Source organism: Arachis duranensis, chromosome 7 (genome assembly GCF_000817695.3).
Source record: "Arachis duranensis cultivar V14167 chromosome 7, aradu.V14167.gnm2.J7QH, whole genome shotgun sequence".
Lineage (NCBI taxonomy): Eukaryota > Viridiplantae > Streptophyta > Magnoliopsida > Fabales > Fabaceae > Arachis > Arachis duranensis.
Window position 1 is genome coordinate 1968509 of NC_029778.3, and position 6336 is coordinate 1974844.

At 27.8% G+C, this 6336-nt stretch overlaps 1 pseudogene; it reads right to left on the reverse strand.

The window, feature by feature from the left end:
* Positions 1–5269: 5269 nt before the first annotated feature.
* Positions 5270–6334, reverse strand: LOC110273836 (uncharacterized; annotated as a pseudogene).
* Between the last annotated feature and the right edge of the window lie 2 nt (positions 6335–6336).

Sequence of the window (6336 nt, forward strand, 5' to 3'; positions counted from 1 at the left end):
AGGTGTAATATATAACAAAAAACAGCTTGGTCCGGTAATAGCTAAACTACTTTTTGTTTCTCAAATTTTTTATTCGAATCTCATCTCAAGCAGAATTTTTAAATAAGCACAAATCTATACGCTGACGTAAAAAAAATCAAGAAGGTGACAATTAAATTATATATTTTAAAAGAGTAATAATTTGATAAATAGCTTTTATATAAAACAGTGATATTTTAATTAAAAAATTCTGTCTACTAATGATATATATTATAAAAAAAATTTCAAGTGTACCGAAAACACCATTCCAGTTGTTTTAACCGTTGATTTTAATTAATATATATTATATATATTTTTTATAATTTCAACTAACGGTTAAAATAACTGAAACACCGATATTTTTGATATACTTAAAATTTTTTCTATATTATATTCTCTTAGATTAATCTAATAATTATCTTTCTCATTAAAAAAGGAAAAATATTAATAATTATCCTTTATATGGTTTAAAAATGAAGAAAATGATTAAGAAATTGTATATTATTATAGAGTAAATGTATAGTGATGGTCCCAGCATAACAGAGAAAAAGAAGAGAAAGAACAGAGAGTCAAATACGTGTGTTGGAAATTTGAGTCCATTATCTGTTTGAAGTGTTTTGGACGTGCATGATCATGAAGTGTGATGTAATATATGTCATATGTTTTGATGTGGCTCAATTACTGAATTCAAAGATTCCCGTAACAGAGGCGTGCATGCTCGGATTAAGACGGGTTAAAGCAGAATTTCAATCTAATATATCTTATCGGATCTATTTTTTAAATTAATTTAAAACATTCAATTAACTAAATTGATTCGAAATATATATGATTTTTTTAAGTTTTATACAATAAATTAATAAAATATAATTTAAAAAAATAAATTTAATAAATATTATATAAACATAATATTTTATTTAATTTTATCATAAAATATATATTTTAATTATGTAATATAATTTTTGTTGAGGTGAATCGATTGATTCGAAATATAATTAAAATCTAACTAAAAAATATTATTGAATAAAATAATAAATTTAAACTTGGCAAAATATGTTTTGGGTTAGGAGTTAGGACTCGGATCTTACAACTTCCAACCCATAACATTATTATTACAGATTTGTTACACATATAAATTTTTTTAACATATAAATTTATATAAGTTGGTTCAAATTTAATAAAAATAACTCTAAATTTATATTGCGTATAAACACGTACTTCCCTAACTTTGAATAGCGCAAACAGTTTTTCTCCTTCAATCAAAACCGCCACCCTCAAAATTTAAACAAAGATCAAAATTTTTAAAAATTTCTCAAAATCGTCGCGAAGAGTGAAGGAAGTTTTAAAGTTGAATTCGAAAAGAATTATGAAAAAATGAAATAAGGAGATGAAGAAGAAGAAGCAGAAGATGAGAAGGAGGAAAAGAAAAACTTTTGAATTATGCAGAAATTAATAATATAAAAACACACAAAATTCTTAAACAATACACATAAATATCTTAGTTTTGCATTGAAATTTGTTGCAAATACATAAAAATAATTTTTTTAATATTACGTTTTTTTCTTTTTTTTCTTTTTTTTTTTAGTTGAATGAATGTAAGTTCATCATCTTTCAAGTAATTTTGTAGCATTATGTGTTTCTTCTTCTTCTTTGTTTGATTTTTTTGTTTTTATTCTTGTTAAGAGAGTAAAACAAAAAGAAACTTAAAAAAGTAAAATAAGAAGAAAAAGATGAATAAGAAAAAAAAAACGAAGATGATGATGAAAAAAAAGAAGAAGAAGCAAAAGATGAAGAGAAAGAAAAATTTTGAATTATGCAGAATTTATCAGTATACATACACCGAAAATCCTTAAACAATACATATAAATATCTTAGTTTTACACCGAAATTTGCTACAAATACACAAAAATATTTCTTTTAATGCAAAACTCTTATATTACATTCAATTCAAAATATCAACGATGAATAGCAATTTTCACAAAGAAAAATAACATTATTCACTTATAGAATCATAAACTACTAACAAAAACATTAACTAGAATCAAACCACACTTCAACCACTTGATTGGATTTAAAACAATAATCCACCTCACTCTGGTTCGATTAACAATTTGAACTTGAATAATTCATTATCTTCAACAACAAGCACTACAAGAATATGGCCGATTAGCTATCACGAAAAGAGTCGTAAAATCATCGCTAATCTAACGCAAAATATAATTTGTGACAAATTAGCTACCGCCTAACAACTAATGCTTTCCTTGCTAATTACAAGTCGCAGATCAGTGAGGCAAATACAACAGTCGCTATTTCATCGAAAAGTTTCTTAGCTACCAAATAGATAGTCGCAAATCCATCACTAAAGCAAAAGCTAATTCCATAGAAGAAATAGATTAAACGGTAGTCGCTAATTAGCTACAAACTCTACTGCAGCAAACTCGTCGCTAAATGCAAGCTAATTTCGTAGACAAAATAAAAAGCTTAGTTGATGCTAATTAGCGAGGGATTTTTTCGAGCCTAACTCGTTGCAAGTTGTCCGCTAATATGATCTCAAATTTGTCGCGTTTTGTAGCAAATCTATAACTAGTCTTTGAAAATCCTTAATTAAATTTGTAGGAATTTTGTCACTAAACCAAATCTATTCTAAATGAGAAAATAGAGTTATGAAGTAATCGCTAACTTGCTAGGAAATAATATATAATCAATTAGTTACAATACTATCGCAAAATGTCATCGCAATTTCTTTTTAAACTAGTAACAAATCGATAAATATCTCATAAATGTTTCAGTTGAAATAGAGTCTTTAATTTTTCACCATCATCAACAGCGAGTATGCGCTAATTTTTCTGTAATAATTATACTAAATAATTTCTTTAAATAATAAAAATTATCTGTAAACAAAATATAGATGTAAAGACAGTTGTAGCTTATTCAACCAAGAACCAAATCTGTAGTAAACCTTGCATAGCTTTATCTCTTATTTCCAGTTAATACTTAATACATCAAATTCTTGTTCATCGAGAAATGTCACATTAAAGTTTTACCCTCAAAATAGAAATATGAGGAGGAAAAAATCAACTGAAAGGCCAAGGTACAACTACTACAGATAATTTTAGTGAAGGTATGCCTCCATTTGCAAGGTAAGGAATGGAGCTACTGGAATTACTTGAACTATAACCATTTTCCACTGTTTTCAAATGGTCAACATTCATGTCAGAATTTTTCTTGATCTTCTTTTCTTGAATCTGTTCAACTCTCAGATGAGGGAAGAAAATAGATAAGTTTATGTCAAAAGCTATTCACTCTAATAACCGAATATCAAAAACAAAAATGAAAACTCATGGTCAAAAAAAGACTCATGGTGAAAAAAGGAAACCACATAGACATAAATATCAGATAACAAAATCTATAGAATATTTGAGCTGAGACTCCAATGCCAAGTTATAGGAATCTATTCCAAAACAAGGAGCTGGAGCAATAATGATTTATTCAAAGATATTCAAAGCCTAATGTCTAACAAGAGTGCCATTAAACTCTTTGTCAGTTTAGATAAATAATATGCTTTCCGAAATTTGTTGCATATCATAAAAAATTTAGTGAATGCATAGAACTGACAGGACCTAGAAAATCCCAACCATCTAAAAAATGCCAATTAAATATATAAATAAATTAAAATACTCTCTAGAACTAAAACAATCATATTAAAGGAAAAGAGATAAAAAAATGAATGAATTGTTGTTAAACAATAGATACTAGATAATAGAATCTCTCAAAAATTGAATGAATTTCTATTGTTTAGAATATAGATTGAAAAAAAAAGGATGGTCAATGATAATACTAAACAAATTTATACTCTGAACTTTTTATTTTTAATATTAGAATGGTAACGATGTTTTTTTAAAATGTGCATTGTTGAGGTGTTATTCGTAAATGTGGTATCATTTAATTAGAGAAGTAGAAATCGGACCGTCTGATTTATTAAAGGTACAGAAATCGGACCGTCCGATTTCTAGAGGTACATAAATCGGACCATCCGATTTGTGTTAAAAAAATTAAAAAAATTTAAAATACAAAAATCGAACCTTTCGATTTGTGTATTTTCTACAATTTTAAAAAACACTAAAAATTATAATAGTATTTTTTTTCTTTAGATATGTTCAATATTTATAACTAACTAAAGATTAGATTAAACTCCTAATTTAATACATAGTTACAGAAATAGATTATCACTATAATAAAATGAAATGGAATATGAATATATATCCTAGTAAAATTTACATTCAAAACTTTAATTCTACTTAATCAATTTTAAATATCAAAACGTTCTAAACAACATTATTTTTCATACTAGTTATCTATACAGTCGATCACAGCATTCTTATTCATATTCAATTCTAATATTTCAGCAACAGATAACAATTTAAAAGGCAACATATTATTATGGTGATGTACTCTTTTTTTAACTACTCGAATTTTATCCTATACTAAATTTTATTAACTACTCGAATTTTATCTCATTAAATTTTAATTTTAACAAGGTACATCTTCCGCATCTTCAATCTCAAAGGTTCTCTATCAAATAATATTTTTTATTTCTTTATATTTTTTGTTATTATTATATTTTTTTTTCATGTCTCTTTAATGTTAAAATCACAATCTGACCTATGAGCCAAAGCAAAACGCATGCTAATCCACATTATATACGCTATTTCAATCCTGTAATTTTAAGAACAACACATTAGTTACTTTATCTTTTACTAGTGTTAAACCCTTGCGATGCACGGGCTTATATTTAAATTTGATAAGTTAAATTAAAAATAATATTTTATAACCATATATTTTTTTAAATTTAGTATAACACTATCATCGTCATTATATAATAAACGTGTTAAATATGTTGTTTTATCTTTATTCAAAGTAAAATATAAATAGAAGAGTTTGAAGTTTATAATATTCTTAAACCATAAGGAGGGAGACATGAAAAAAATAAGAACATATATAACTGTAATAATAGCATGTTAATTTACACTAAATTTTGTATAAAAAGCTAATAAAAATTTATCGATCGATAACTTAGTATCTTACTAACTTCATTAGAAAAGCAATTGGCATAGGATGTTGTGCTCCTTGTTACACATTTCATTTCAAATCTGAAAAAAAAAGTTATAGATAAATTAGTAATATCTATAGTAAATATTTGTACAAAAGTATAAATCATAACATGCTATTAAAATAAAAATAATATTATTCTTACCTAAATATTATTAAAAACCTCTTTGAACACGACATTTGTTGTTGATGACTTTGAATTGCCGTCTTCGTCTAGAATTAAAACCCTGAGGCCACTGCGACTCTTAACTCTTGACAAAGCAACATAAAGTTGTCCATAGGTGATCACTGATTTTGGCAAATAAAGCCCTACATGTGATAATGATTGACCCTGACTCTTGTTAATGGTCATTGCAAAGCATACTGTCAATGGAAATTGTCTCCGTTGGAACTTAAATGGCAATCCTGAATCTGAAGGGATCAAGTTCATTCTTGGAATGTACACTTTATCTCCAATATGTCTACCGGTCACTACCGTCGCTCCAATTACATTGCTGCCAAGTTCGTTAACTATTAATCTTGTCCCGTTGTATAAACCTAAAGTCTGGTCTATGTTTCGCAGTAGCATTACAGCGACTCCTGGCTTCAAAGTCAACTTGTGATTGGGTAGTCCTGAACATTTGATGTCATTTAGGAACTCTGGTGTGAACCACTCTTGTTGTACATCTTCATTCTCATTAGCTTGACATGTTGTGTCAGAGCTCAAATACTCCTTTTCCATCCCTGGAAAGATTGTCAAGACAAAATCGTTTACCTTCTCGACACTCTCAAGCGTGGGTGCAAGAATTGCCCTACTCTGAAAATACCTGTAATATGACATGTTTTATAACAAATTTGGATATGCAAAGTCTACCAAATGAGAGAGAGGGTCATCAGTAGTTGTAATCAATAGATCATTTGGAATTTCAACTTCTGATTCATCACCAACAACAGAGCCAATATTTTCATTTCCAACATCAAGTATCCAATTAGTAAATCTCTTCATTTCACCTTCATCTTGATCCAAAGAAGACATTAGAAGCCTCATATTCGTATGCAGTTTCAGAACCTTACAAAATGACCACAGATGGGATGAGTTAATAGCGGATGCCAATATATCATGTCTACTTCCTTTCGGAATCACCAGAAGTATCTGTCTGAAATCACCTCCTAGAACAACAACCTTACCACCAAATGGTTGATGTGTCTTATGTTGATCGGTAACTGACATAA